The 14,673-nt window shown below is 42.8% G+C and overlaps 1 protein-coding gene across 1 annotated transcript in view; it reads left to right on the forward strand.

The window, feature by feature from the left end:
* The first annotated feature begins 581 nt into the window (after positions 1-581).
* gse1b (Gse1 coiled-coil protein b) overlaps positions 582-14,673 on the forward strand; it is a 44,754-nt gene continuing 30,662 nt past the window's right edge. Inside the window, exon 1 of the mRNA XM_053321007.1 lies at positions 582-686. The gene's annotated coding sequence lies outside the window, so the exon portion shown is untranslated. The remainder of the gene's footprint in view (positions 687-14,673) is intronic.

The following is a 14,673-nucleotide window of genomic DNA, read 5'->3' on the forward strand; positions in this document are numbered from 1 at the left end:
TTAGATTGTTGCAGTTCCAATAAAATATGCTTTTGATTATTGGCATGGAGAACATGAAAATTGAGTATTCATAAAACAAATAGTAATATTTTAACAATTCGGTCATTAATAACATAATCATGTGAATTTAATAACAGTAGTTATAATATTAGCCTATTTTCTTTTATGGTAATATAAAATTGCTATATTCTTTTATTTGTCATATTGGACATGCAGATCGATACAAGTTGGACCCAAATTTGCATATGGTATTTCTTCAGGAACAGGAAGTGATTCTCTCTCCATCCTGGTTGGGGATGGATGGGACATTCTCTAGGCTATTATTCCATTGGGGAGACAATGCGGGTCAGCCCTGTGAACTGGAGGCGTGACGGGGGGAGCAGGTGCTTCTACCCCCCGCCCCCTCCAGCGTGTCTGCCTGTCTGTCTCTCTGTCTGTCCGGCCCCCGCCGGAGAGCAAGCCCCACCTCCCGGCTCCCAGCAGCCGGCCGCCTCTCTCCTCCTCTCCCCGGCGCTCTGCTCTGCTCTGCTCCGTCCCTGTGGCCTCGCTAGGCGTCGGAGCTTCTGCGTGACAACAGAAGTGCAGAGTCTCTGTTCTCGACGGAGGGATGGATCCGCGTTTTCACCGCTGACGGAGGGAGAAAATTACTCATTTATAAACACTGGAATAGCCCATACTTGTTTGCGGTGAGTGATTATGTGTAAATCTGTAGTTATGTTTTCAAACCCGGAGGTTGTTTGTGGAAACGAGCGAGCATACGGCGAGGTTTTTGTTGAGGAAGTCATTACGATATCGAGGAAACGGGTGCTAGTTTTTTTTTTTTTTTTTTTCGAAGGTTGGTGCCGTTGGTTGGTGTGTTCGTGTGTGGGTTCTTTTTTTGGTGTGTGTTTTTATTTATTTGTGAAAGAAACAAGAGAGAGAAAGAGTGCAACAGAAAGAGAAAGAAAGGGAGACTCCGGTACATTCAGTTGGCGATTTAAGCCGTTTTAAAAAAACATTGAGAGTTTATGCTGTTTTGTTAAGCATTTTTAGACGATCATGTTTTAAACTGCAGATTAAGGATTTGGACCTCAAATTAACTTCTTGTAACATTGCATAGTGCAGAGGGTCTCTGCATAGGCCATTTATATAAAATTGTATTGTTGGTTTTACTTGATTAGTAATTGTTGTTCTCCAGTCTTGCTGGCTCCTTTATAATGATTGGAGAGCGTCTGGTCAGGGCTGCTTCTTCAGAGCTGCGGCGCTGATCTTTGAAAAGGACATTTCTTTGACCAAGTGTGACTCTGACTGAGATAGTGACACATGTTGACCATTTGGTGCCCTCGGGTGAAGGATCTGACCCTTTGTGTGTGTGTGTACGCATGCACGCGCGTGCGCGTGGCAGGTGGACCGTGTTGAATCACTTCCCACGCGCTCCTTCACTTCTCTAGAACTGCAGGCTCGTACAACAGCTGCTTCAGTAGAGAACACACACGCACACGCACGCACGCACGCATCACTCATCACGCTCATCACACACCTCTCGGGTTTAAAATACGGTCTACAAACACAGCAGTGAAGCAACAGGCTTTACTGAACACACTGTGCTGCGGGTTGAGTTTATCTGCAGCCAGAAGCAGCCTTGTTGTGTGTTTTAGCTGCTGCTGATAACGTTAGCCCTAACTGCAAAAGCAGGGAATTAGAGCCTCCTGGTTTTTTTTGTTGTTTTGTTTTGTTTTTTAATATGGCGAGACTGTCCTCCCTGTGCCTCTAACAGCCACTGATTCATTACATGGGCATCTGTGCCATGTAACATAGCCCTGTGCTGTCATTTTTGGCATCAATGCAGTGTATAATCCATTATATTTTACTGTTACTTACATGGATTACAGCCTCATCACAACCAGATCCAGAAATGGCTCACAGCAGGGCCAGGTACAGAAAAATACATTGTGGCAACATTAAAACAATAATGAGCGTATACATTTATTGTCATCAGTTGACAGTGGAAGACAATGGAAGATGTGGTCTACACATATTCCATCATGTCACTCACACTGTTTAAAATTTTACCTATTTCTTTTTTTACAGTCAGAGATAAAAAATGAATAGGATTTATGAATAATACACAAGTTAAGAATAAGAGTTTGGAATATTTATGTTTTATGTTAACATGTAGTATTAATGTATTTAAATATAAATGCATAATAATTCCATATGATTTCAGTCCATATTATTTTTACCCAGTGGGTTGTTTGTGATCCCTTTTTATTTCTTTGAGGTGGCATGTGATTGATCAGAGCATGATCCTAATTAAGCTATAGTGGACATGTGCGCTGAACGTTTTTTGTTGTATTTTTGATTTATCCTCAGTTGAGGTCAAAGTGAGGCCTCACGTCTACCACTGACGACAGCCAGTGACACCACTGCACTATTGTTACGTCTTTCATACAGGAAACTCCTGCATGAACACTTAACCTGTGATTTGACCCATCCGTGTGAGATAGTTTCCATAGGTCAATCTCTCATCTTTAAGCATTATGTGTTTTTAGCCAATCGTAATTCAAATATAGTCCTGTTTAACCTCAGAGTATGTAGATATTACTGATGTAAACAAACGTTGTACATCATCTTTGATGTGGCTAGCGAGTGTTTTTTCTTTCTTTTATTACAAACGTTTTCATTCTCTTACTGACTGAAGAGAGTGAAAGCAACTTTTAACCTTGGGTTTTATTTTTTATTAGTGGTTTTCCTCTTCAGTATGCATTGGTATCACAGATTGTGTGATCACAGACCACAATAGAAAACCCCTAATAAAGATACCATCTCTGGGTTTATTTTCATATCTGGGATCTCTTACTTTGATTTCGTGCAAGATAGTTGCTAGAAACTTAACAATTTCAAGTTTTCCCAGAACAGGATAAGCCAAACGTGTTATTGTAATGACTAATAACATTTCACCAAGTCTGTGGGGCAGAACTGTGAGTTTGTCAGAGGGGTTGTTGCAAGGTTAGGATCAGTTTCTGTTACAGGATAATGGCATGGATGTTAACTTAAACCACATAAAAGTAAAATGAAAAATACATTAAAGTAATGGAAGCTATTTTTAGGAGAACATGTGCTCAACATGTGTAAGTGTCTAAATGCGTAAGCTGCAGACACACTGTCTGGCTGCTTTATTTCAAAGTCATACATTACTTTACAAACTTTGCACATGAAAACAACATTTTAATGCTGCTAAAAATTGTACTTCTTCACAAGACTGCTACTACTGTACCAGAGGAAACCTGTGTTTCCAGTGTCTTGTTGCTGAGTAAATTCTTGATGGAGGCAGTGTGATATAGTCTGTATTATTTCATATTTAAGATGGAGCACAGTGTTGCTGCCACTTTTCCCATGAGATGCCACTTTTATGCTACTGTTTACTGTGTGGTCATTTAAAATATTGTTCTGTCAAAATATTATGGTTTTTGTGAACCATAACAGCACTTCTCTATGCAGTTCAGTTTGGGTTCCTCTACCTGCAAACATTTCCCACAGGTTCAGACTGATCTTGATGTATGTGAGTTTCATAGTAACGGCATAACACAAGTTTTTGTGAGTTCCTACTTACTAACTAATTCAATGGAACAAACATAACCCCATTGGCAGAAGTAATAAAAACTTAGGGACTTAAGGTGGATTTATCCTCTCTTGTCACAGACTTACATGTCTGATCATTGAACACATGATAAGAGTGTAAGATTACTTATGCAAATCTAGCTCCAAGGAACAGAATTTCTTGCTTGTGATGTGCCATTTAAAAGTTGTCGAACTCTTATACTTTGATAGCGCCTGTACTAGGTTGGCAGGTTTTCAGGTGTCGTTGTGCTGTTTGTCATGCTGTGGTAGCCTGCAGTGCTGTGAGTGTCTGGGGGCTAGACGGCAGCTGTGTTGAACAGAGTGTTGGTGACAGTTTGTCTGTGGCAACAGCACCTGGCTCTGTTTAGAGAGTGATTAGGAGAGTCCCAAGCAGCTCCCCACACTGTTTACACAAGGAGCCTGGAGTTAAAGGTGACCCACTTTGCATTTCCTTATCAACAGCCCACATTGATAGCTTTGAATAGCACAGACTGTAGAGAGGCCTTTGCATGGGTTTACATAGTTCCCAAATGGAGAGAATGGGATGTGTTTGACTGGGCGAGGCTTGGATTTGACTAGCATTACAACAATGTCCTGAGGTGGTATGAAAATGTGGGTGCACACACCGCTCTTTTTGTGTGTCAGAGCAGGGTTGCTGTGTGGTCTGCCTGTGTGATGGTAGAGAAACCACTGTAGGATGTTTAGGAAATTAAGGTTTTCCTCAGCCAACATGTCTCTTTTTCTTTTGCCACTTCTCTCTCCCTCTTCTGTCAGCTTCTGTCTTCCCCTCCCACTTTCTCCCTCTCTATCTCTCCTCCTCCTTTTTTCCCAGCTTCTCTCTAGGCATGTCTGTTAGATTTTGTGGTGTTGGTCTCTGTTTAAGGGCTTTTCCCTTTGGGATGGAGTGAATAAGTGTAAACGATTGTGTGTGTCCAAACGTCCCCTGCTGGGTGTAAAAAGCGGTAGTAAAATGTGATGACCAGTGAAGACAGCTGAACAAACAAGCCATAAAACATTTATCTGAAAGGAAGACAGACATAAGGTTGGGTGGATAGACAGGCAGAGGATTCACAGGTAGAACGGTATGGAGGAAGTTGTCAAGTAGAGAACCAGAGAGCCAAAAACTTCCTATGGGTCATGTTTTTTCTTTTCTAAGGCCTACTGCTTTTGGCTCCATATTTCACAAATGAAGCTGCTTAACACTGTGTGTGTGTATGTGTGTATGTGTGTTAACCCTCTGTGTGTGAGAGCAAACCTAACCTGCTTTGTAAGATAGAAACACGCATGTCCCTCCCTAATTTTTCCCTACATGGTATTGTGAGGGGGGAGTGAAACATGCTTTCAAAGATTTTAAGGGCATGGTGCTCATTTGCTTGTAATTTGAGGACTAGTTATTATTTAATGTGTTTTGTCTTGTGACCAGGCTTAAAACCCTAATCATTACAGTAGTTAAAACAAAAAAATTAAAAGTAATCTTTTTTTTTTTTTTTATTGAATTTTCCTTGGATGCATTTCAACAGCGAATGTCAGGGCACAAGGGATTCACTTCAACACTTCAAAAAATAAATAAATGAATAAGATAAATAAATCTGTAAATATCAAAGACACAAATACAAACACACAGGAAGGGACAACAAAGACAGGAGGGGAAGGACTGGGGGTGGGGGGTCCAGTTGTGCATTCAATCACTTGTCCTCAGCTTAGGGCATAGCTACAGTGGGTCCGCTGAAAGCCTATCACTCCAACTGAAGCCCATCTAACCGCTTCACAAATTCAACAAAGCCATCCCACGTCCCATGGAAGTTCTGAAGGGCACCATTAATAGTATACCTGATCTTTTCTAATTTGAGATTACACATGATACTCTTCCCTGTCTTGTTTATTCCTATATCTTCATCTTCATCTGTGTGTAGGTGTGGGTGTGGCAGGCAGATGTTAACAGCTAGTCACCTGATTTGCCCCTTTACTTCTGAGGAACTGAGGAAGCTTCTAAGGAATGTACCTGTTTATTATGCAAATAAAAAAGGATAGGCACTTCTGCTGTCATTCTATGTTAAACATTTGTTTTGCTCTACTGAGAGGGCTGGTATTGTGGAAAACAAAAAAAGTAGGGGTAAATTAGGATGATGGTGGAAGTCCTCCTATGCTCAAGTCTATCCCCTCAGTCTTTTTGAGTCATTTGACATTTTGAAATATGCAACTCAAGAGCTAGCAGTGTTGGGGCTTAACCCATTATTACATCACACCAGAAAATCAAATCAAATATGCTAGGAAGCTTTAGCACAATACATTTTTGGAAACAGTCTTTCATCTGTTTTAGACAATTGGTTGCCTGTATGTTCTGCACATTTTACAGCCAATTGTCTGCTTAATGAGACTCAGTACGATGCAGGATTTTCAGCATTTTCATCTCATTCATTTTTGGCTGTAGTTTTAACTTTCCTGAGTTTAAGGTAGTGTGTAAGATTTAGTGGCATTAAGCAGTACAGACTTGGCAAAAATTAAATACAGTATTCATTATTAATTTAGTATGTTTTAATTAGTGTATAATCACCTGAAAATTGGAATCATTGTGTTTTCCTTACCTTAGAATGAGCCCTGTATGTTTACATAAGGAGCGGGTCCTCTTCCACAGAGCTCACCGTATTGCATCACGGGCTACATTCTACAAAAGCCTAGTATCCATCCATCCATCCATCCATCTTCTGCCGCTTATCTGGGGTCGGGTCACGGGGGCAGCAGCCTAAGCAGGGAAGCCCAGACCTCCCTCTCCCCAGCCACTTCGTCCAGCTCTTCCCGGGGGATCCCAAGTTGTTCCCAGGCCAACCGAGAGACATAGTCTCTCCAGCGTGTCCTGGGTCTTTCCCGGGGTCTCCTACTGGTGGGACGTGTCCTGCACACCTCACCAGGGAGGCGTCCGGGGGGCATCCTAACTAGATTCCCGAGCCACCTCATCTGGCTCCTCTCAACGCAGCGGAGCAGCAGGTCTACTCCAAGCTCCTCGGGTCTACTCCGAGCTTCTCACCCTATCTCTAAGGGAGAGCCCACCACCCTACGGAGGAAGCTCAGGGCCTTGAGGAACTCCGGGCGGACCTCATCCACCTCCGGGGGCCCTGCCACTGAGGAGCTTTTTTACCACCTCAGCGAACTCAGCCCCAGAGATAGGAGAGCCCACACACTGCACACCCAGGGCTCCCCCACCTTACGGCCACTGCACCTGTCGGCCGCCTCGACAACGGAGGCACAGAACATGGCCCACTCGGACTCAATGTATTGCTCGTCATAAGGGTCTTGTGAGCTACGCTTTGTCTGGTCCCTCCCCCCGGACCCGTTTGCCATGGGTGACCCTACCAGGGGCATAAAGCCCCCGACAACTGAGCTCCTAGGGTCACTGGGACACGCAAACCCCTCCACCACAATAAGGTAGTAGCTCAGGGAGGGGAATAGCCTAGTAGGACAAACCAAACACTGACTCTAGAGTGAGCCTTTCACTTTTTTTGTCGGTTTCACAGTGACCTTACGCTCTCCTACACACTTGGAAGGGGGGGGCGGGGTATTCAGTTGGTTGCAATCTGCAACCTAACCTCTAGATGCCACTAAATCCCACACACTGGTCCTTTAAACAGAGTCACGCTGCTCTTTCTTTGTGGTGGTGTGTCCCATGCTTCAAGATCCAGTCCATGAACTGTGTTAAAGCCATGCTGCTTTTGTACCCTGTGTGACTTCACATAGCACAAGTGCTGAACAGTGACGTAAGAGCTGGTATTTTTTCCACTATGTTAACTTTGTTTGTATTCTCAATCTTCAGCTTGGATAAAATTATCAGAGTGAAACTGTTGAGGAAAAAACAAAGTAAACATTCTCATTCAGAGGAGTCAGTCTTGCTACATTCACCAGACCAAACCATGTTGTAGATACCTTTAGATAGTGTGTGTGTATGTTTGTGTAGTTGATGTTTGCTGCTGTCGTTGTCATACCCCAGGGCCTGATAAGCACTGGCCAAACAAACACAACACAGGCAACATGAGAGCAGTAGATAAGAGAATCATACACACACTCAATACTGACCATACTTGACTATTGCCCTCACCAAATAGTCTTTTTCATTCAGCATTTTTTAGTGTGTGTGCACTTCTGCACATATTATGTACTGTGCATGCGTGTGTCTGTGTCTATCTGTCTTGTCTTTGTGGTTTCTCCAGTCACACACTCACAGTATAACTCAGCATTGTGCTACAGGCTACTCTTCAACAAAGGCCTTTTCTTTTGCTATCACATCATCATCATCATCTCTTTTTCCCCTCTATGTGTGTCTGCTTCTATCTCTCTTCAACATGTCTCTCTGTTTGCTTCTCTGGAATCCTCTGTCTCTCTCTCCCTCCCTTTCTATCTCTCTCTCTGTCTCTCTCTCTGTCTCTCTCTCTCTCTCTCTCTCTCTCTCTCTCTCTCTCTCTCTCTCTCTCTCTCTCTCTCTCTCTCTCTCTCTCTCTCTCTCTCTCTCTCCTCTGTGTGTAAGATATCTGCTATATCAGCTGACTGTCATATTGTGTGTGTTTGTTTGTTAGCTAGCCTCTTTGAGTATGAGAGCAAGATCAGATATTTGCCTGAAGAAGTGAAGTAGGTTTTGTGGCCAAGTGTTTTAATCAGCTCATGGACAGAGCTACATGCCTGTGTTGATGGAGGCCACAGTTGCTGTGTTAAACGTGCTCCTACTGAAGATCTAGTTGCCAGCTAGTCTTGTTTTATCTGGCTGGTATTTGCATAACTAAAGGGTATCCATTTTGGGTACTGTTCTTTTTTAGATTTCTGTTTATATCTCTGTTCCACATCTTCCATATGTGTTGTCTCTTATCTCACGTTGACATCAACCATATGTGGTTCCCCTTTGCACTACCACCTGCTGACAATATTTATCATGAATCAATTCATAGATAAAAATATATTCCAATTGGAAGCTATTGGGTGCCTTTTACAAAGCACTAGATAGAATGAAGAATGAAAATATGTATGTATATTATTGTTATCATTATGTTTATATAAATATATATGTATTTATTTATTTATTAACTGTCATGCTGTTCATTGGGGGTCGTTTTTGAATGTGAATACCAGCCTTTCTTAAGCCCATGTTATATGGAACCAACATTAATTGTGCAGCTCTTATCTTTAAATGAACTTGATGTATAGATATTTCCTGTGTGGACTAGAGAAGTCATGAGGATGTCTGCCTTTGAAAGAATGGGCCATTCATTTGTCAGCATAGACCAGTGGTTCTTAACCTGGGTTCGATCGAACCCTAGGGGTTCGGTGAGTCGGTCTCAGGGGTTCGGCAGAGCCTAATTTTTTTTGAAAATGACAATGAGAGTGGCACTTGCCAAGGTGAAGCCACGCATATCTGAACTGGTCTCTCAAAGGCAACAGCAGAAGTCACACTGATTTGCAGGTATGTAATTTGTTGTGAGTTTATGCATTGTGTTGGTTTTGTTCTTTGAACAAGGTGATGTTCATGCACGGCTCATTTTGTGTACCAGTAAAAAAAATATATCTATGTCTTGAATTTGAAAAAAAATCATATTTTATTTTTCACTAAAGAGGGGTTCGGTGAATGCGCATATGAAACTGGTGGGGTTCGGTACCTCCAACAAGGTTAAGAACCACTGGCATAGACCATTTATCATAGGCATGATTCTGCACAATTGCCCACATTCTGCTGGTCTAACTAATAACCAAACAATACCAACAGTTCAAGTGACTGAGGTCTTACTCTGAGAATGAGGAGCAACTGACTGGTTGACCCTTAAATGTATTATTTTATAATAAATCAATTTTATGATGAGTTCCTAAATAACTGATCAAATACTTAAAAGAGTAAAGGATACTGTGAGTCTCAGCTCTGTGAACTTGGCCAATAGAAACCTTGTCTTTGTGGCTACTTTCCGAGATGTGTGGCCATGGTGATGGTAGGTGGTTTTACTCTCCTAGAGGAAAAGAGGTTCACTCATCAGACATCAACACATTCAGAGACACGCACACATGTAAGAGCAGGAACACACACCAATTATACCAATTACAAGATTACAACAGGGCAACTCTCAGCAACTGGACCCTGCTATGGAAAGTCAAGTGGGTGCTGTCTGTGCGTCTGTGTGTGCGTGTGTGCAGTGGAGCCGCTTGGGAGTCAGAGCCCATGCAGAGCACTTGGAGTGCTAATTAGGCAAACACAACCCAGCAGAGTACATCACAGAGAGAATAGAGGAGAGAGAGAGGTTGAACCGAGGATGAAGTGATGAGTGTATGTAGGGGAAGCAGCAAAACAGTGCTTGTCTCCAGTGAAGTCTTCTGGAGGAAGAGAAAAGGAGTGAGAGAAGGAGGGAATAAGTTGGAAAAAAAGATAAAACACTGAAATATATTATATACAGTGTTGTCCCCAGTCACCGAGAGCTCATAATACAATTTGTCCGGTTCTGTCAGACTTTGTGTATGTGTGAGTATTTGTGTGTGTGAATGAATCTGTTTGTGTGGCTTAAGGTACACCGAAGAACAGAACATCATAGGTGCAGAAACTATGATAAGCTCCATAGCAGCTCCTCTTGCTTCTGTTTATGTTTTGAGTTCATTTGTGTTCTGCAACATCTGTCACATCTCCCTGCCTTGCTTGGAAATACCACTCTGCCATCTCTCCATGTCTCTCCATAGCTGGTGAGGTTGATTATAAGATAGTCAACAGGACCTGATGATGGTGATGATGATGAGGATGGTGAGTCAGAGCTGACTCCCTGCCTCCACTCAGTCAAACAGCTGGGCTGGGGCTGAAGCTGGCTCTTTCATCAGGGCAGGGAGCGGCAGGGCTGTGTCCCCCTAAGCAAGAGGGTACAGAGGGCACAGCCATACAGACAGCAGCTTGACTCGTGGGGCATGGACCACAAAGAACCAGAGACACAGACAGAAGGCTCTTATGTGTGTTTGTGTGTATGTGTGTCTCTGCATGTGTGTGTTCACTCTTTCTAAGCAGCGTTGTGAAGCGTAACCGGACTGTTCTGTCATACGCCCACGCTGGTGTCTCAGAGAACACAGCCACACACTCCCCAGATGACATGCATGCACACACACACACACGCACACATCCCCAGCAACCCCTACCACAGCTGCTATGTAATTAACAGACAGAGGAAATGGCGCTGTTGGTGTGGGTGAGTCGGATGCAGGGAGGAGGAGAGAAAATCATCTCAGCTCGTGCCTACCCTCAAGATACACCCTGTTTCTCTCTCCGTGTGTGTGTGTGTGTGTGTGTGTGTGTGTGTGTGTGTGTGTGTGTGTGTGTGTGTGTGTGTGTGTGTGTGTGTGTGTGTGTGTGTGTGTGTGTGTGTGTGTGTGTGTGTGTGTGTGTGTGTGTGTGTGTGCTGGAGAATAAAAGAAAAGGTGAAGAGAGGGAAGAGATGCCGGCTGGTCTTTTGAAATCTGTGTTTTTTGTTGCAAGCTGCTGGGAGGCAGGTTGGGAGTGGGGAAGGGGGGTTGAATACAGAGCGAGCGGAGGAGAGGAAGAGAGGTAGGAGGTGAGGGATGAATAATAAGGTGTGCACACACATGCACACTCACATACACAGCTGTATCATTTAAAGCCACACAAGGTAAAAGACAAGACTGCTCTCTTTGCGTGTGTGTGTGTGTGTGTGTGTGTATGTATGTATGTATGTGTTCAAGACAGTGACAGTAAGGTAGGTCAGGAGGAGATGTACTCTTTTCTCTGCTGTAGCTCCATAATGGAGGCCTGCTGTATAATGAAAGCTCAGGCAGGCAATACTCTCTGCCTCCCTCTTTCAGCTTCTTGATTGATCTCTTGCTCTCTCACTTCCAACTCCCTCTCTTCCTTCCTTGTTTCTCTCTGTCTCTTTGTCTCCCCTTCTTTTTCCCTCATTTCTTCTTTTCTCTCTCTCATTCTCCAGTGGAATTGTCACCTTTGATTGTGCAAGTCTGCAGCCATAAAGCTGCTGTTTCAGGATTTCTCTGATATTAGGGTTTTCTTTTTGGTATGGAGCGAAAGAGATGGCATGTATAAGTGCAAATGTGCACTTGCAGGTGTGCGTGTATGAGCAAACACACACACATCCGTTCTATAGTCCCTCAGGGCAGATTGCTCTGACATCTCATCTCAGTAGTCAAACAAACCTGGAACTACCAGAGCAGGTTTATCCTGCTGGGCTCCTGGATACTCTGTATGTGTGTGTAAGATGGAGATCATGACATATATCTTTTTACACAGTTTATGTCCAAGCCCGGGGCATTTATGTGTATGAGCATTTAGCACATGTCCTGAGGCTCGGTCTCTGCTCTCTTGTTTGACCTTTGCTTTCCTTCGTTTCCCTTTTTGGCATGGCTGCCTATCGACCCTGAAAATCATCCTTTGTTCTTTTATCACACCTTCTAAAGCTGTTCTTGGATCCACTACATGAATGCTATTCATAAACTGACAAGTGTTTTGTTACCTACAGAGTTATGTTTCCTGTTGTCATTTGGTCGGTTAAAATAGGTGTCATTCTTTTAAAGCTCACATCAGGATGAAGCACTGTGGTGATGGCTGTTATGCTCATATTACATCCTGTTTTGATAGTTTGTTTCATCCACATTGCTGCATCACTGGTATTTTAGGCACCCTTTTTTTACATTTCCTTCAAGCTGAACTTCTTGCATACAAATCTGCTATCCTTACGTCCTCCTTTCAGCACATCTTCACTCAGCTAACAAGTCAGTCAACCACAGAAGATGTCATCAAGCTGACTCTAAGTCCCTCCTGTATCAGTGGCTGAGTTTACTTACTCCTGCTGTTTTCACTATGGTGGACTGGTGAACCGGCCCTCTGATTTGGAGCGTGCTCTTACCATGAGGGATACCTCCACAGCTGAATACCTGCTCTGTGCTGTGAGGAGCTGTGACCAGACTCTATGATCTGAGCAGTGGTTTTCCACTCATCAATGAAATGGCATGGTAAAATGTGTTGCTTATCTGGTGTTGGGGGTGTGATGGTCACACAAACAACAATAAACACATGTCATCTGCAGTTCTTCAACTAACAAACTCACTGTGGCCATTTATCTTACTTTAAAACTTTATTTAAAACTGATCTGCTGACATAAAAGCACTTAAAGATGTCCATGTCTCTTTGTCTAAACCGATTTTAATGATCAGTGTGTTGATAATCACAATGACAAATTCATCTGAACTTCCTTTTGCATCTTACAAAACAAAAACTTTGCAGCAGTCTGCTGATGAAAACAGTTCAATGTGTAGCAGTAGTAAATGTTTGCTTTGCATTAGCAAATACAACTCAGATAGTACGTAAAAGAGAAGAGAGGAGAAAACAGTGAGATTGGTATCTGTTAAGAGGAAAGTAAGAAGAGGAATGTGGGAGTGGAACAAAACACCAAACCACATGGTCAGTCTTACACAGGAGTTACAAAAGTTTTGAGAGCTGAGCAGCCAGACTTTAAAAAATGTGCTTTAGTCGCCTTCCTTACCACGTGTTGAGCCAACCACTTTATTGCAATTACATTTTTATTGCTCATTTGAGGACAGCTTCCATCATGTTGTGGCTAAAGTGAGCAGTATGGAGTAAGGTGAAAAGGGGCATCTGCTGCACAAGTTAAGTATGGATACACAGTTGTAGGCAGTACCATTCCAGGCGATGCTGCTTTGAACTTGGCCAAGACAAGTTGGTGACTGGATCAGATAGATGGGCCAGCAGCACTGCACTGCTAGTTTTAATGAGCTGATAGGCAAATCCCTTCCTGGTTAAAGATTAACCACTCGCTAGAGCTGCCACTGCATTATCTCCCAACTGGCTGGGGCACACAGGAGCCAAGCGGATTTACGTGTGTGTGAGTGTGTGTGTGTGTGTGTGTGTGTGTGTGTGTGTGTGTGTGTGTGTGTGTGTGTGTGTGTGTGTGTGTGTGTGTGTGTGTGTGTGTGTGTGTGTGTGTGTGAGATAGGGATAGGGGGAGAAAGAGAGAGAGAGAGAGAAAGAGAGAGAGAGAGAGAGAGAAATCTGCATTCCAACTGGCACAAGGGTGGAACTGTGTGTATGTGTGTGTGTGTGTGTGTCTCACTGTGTTTGTTTGACTAAGGGAGTTTGTGATCGGCTTTACTCCCAGTGGGGTGTTAAAACTGTGTGTATACTGTATGCTATTTAGCAGTCAATCTGTGTGTGTGTGTGTGTGAATGTGGATGTGGATGTGGATGGATGGGCGGGATCATGTTTGTGTGTGGTTTGTTGTAATCTACATTCCTTTTTTCAAGGCTTTGTTTTGTTTTCCCTTAGGGCGTAACGACATAAAGGGTTAATTTCATCAGGAAGCTTGGTGTGTAACAGATTCCTTTTAACCCTTAGGTTGTCAGCAAAAATGTTAAACTTTTGTTATTGTTCCAAAAAGATTGCATTTATTCACATTGCTTAAGACCTTTGAATTAAGGTTCTGAATCTTGCTAATGGGTGAGGTCTTTTTAATAGTCTGTAGCAATATCAGTTAATAATCTTTTTTTCTTTCTTGTATCACTGGTTAAAAGGACTGTGACATATGCTGTTTCATTGACTGTGAACTTCCTCTGATTAATTGGGAAACAATGCCATCTGCTGGATGTTTGAAGTATGAAAGGCCAGAGATTGCCCATAATACTGAGCAAGTGTGTTGTAACTGAGTGATGTTAAGAGGTGGAGGCAGGCTCACTTATCTGGAAATTCACAAGACATTACTCATCATAGGTTGCTGAGATCATGCTATTCATCATTACTTGCAGTGAAAAGAGAGCTTCAACTTGCATGGCTTCTGTTTTCCTGGTTTTGAAAAAAGAGAGAGAGAAAGTCTTGTTAGACCATGTACACCCACATTTCATTAATACTATCACTGAGTTTCACTTAATCCTATTGTGCATGTTTTCATCTTCAGTGCCTTGAAGTAGTAACTGAACCATGTAATTCTTGAAATAGGGTTTACATGAGTAGAGACCATGCTTCATTCTACAGGGGCTGATAGTATTGATTCTGATGCCTTCTCACATTGTTTCTATTATTAGTGGGCACAA

This window comes from Scomber japonicus, chromosome 1 (genome assembly GCF_027409825.1).
Source record: "Scomber japonicus isolate fScoJap1 chromosome 1, fScoJap1.pri, whole genome shotgun sequence".
NCBI classification, from domain to species: Eukaryota; Metazoa; Chordata; class Actinopteri; order Scombriformes; family Scombridae; genus Scomber; species Scomber japonicus.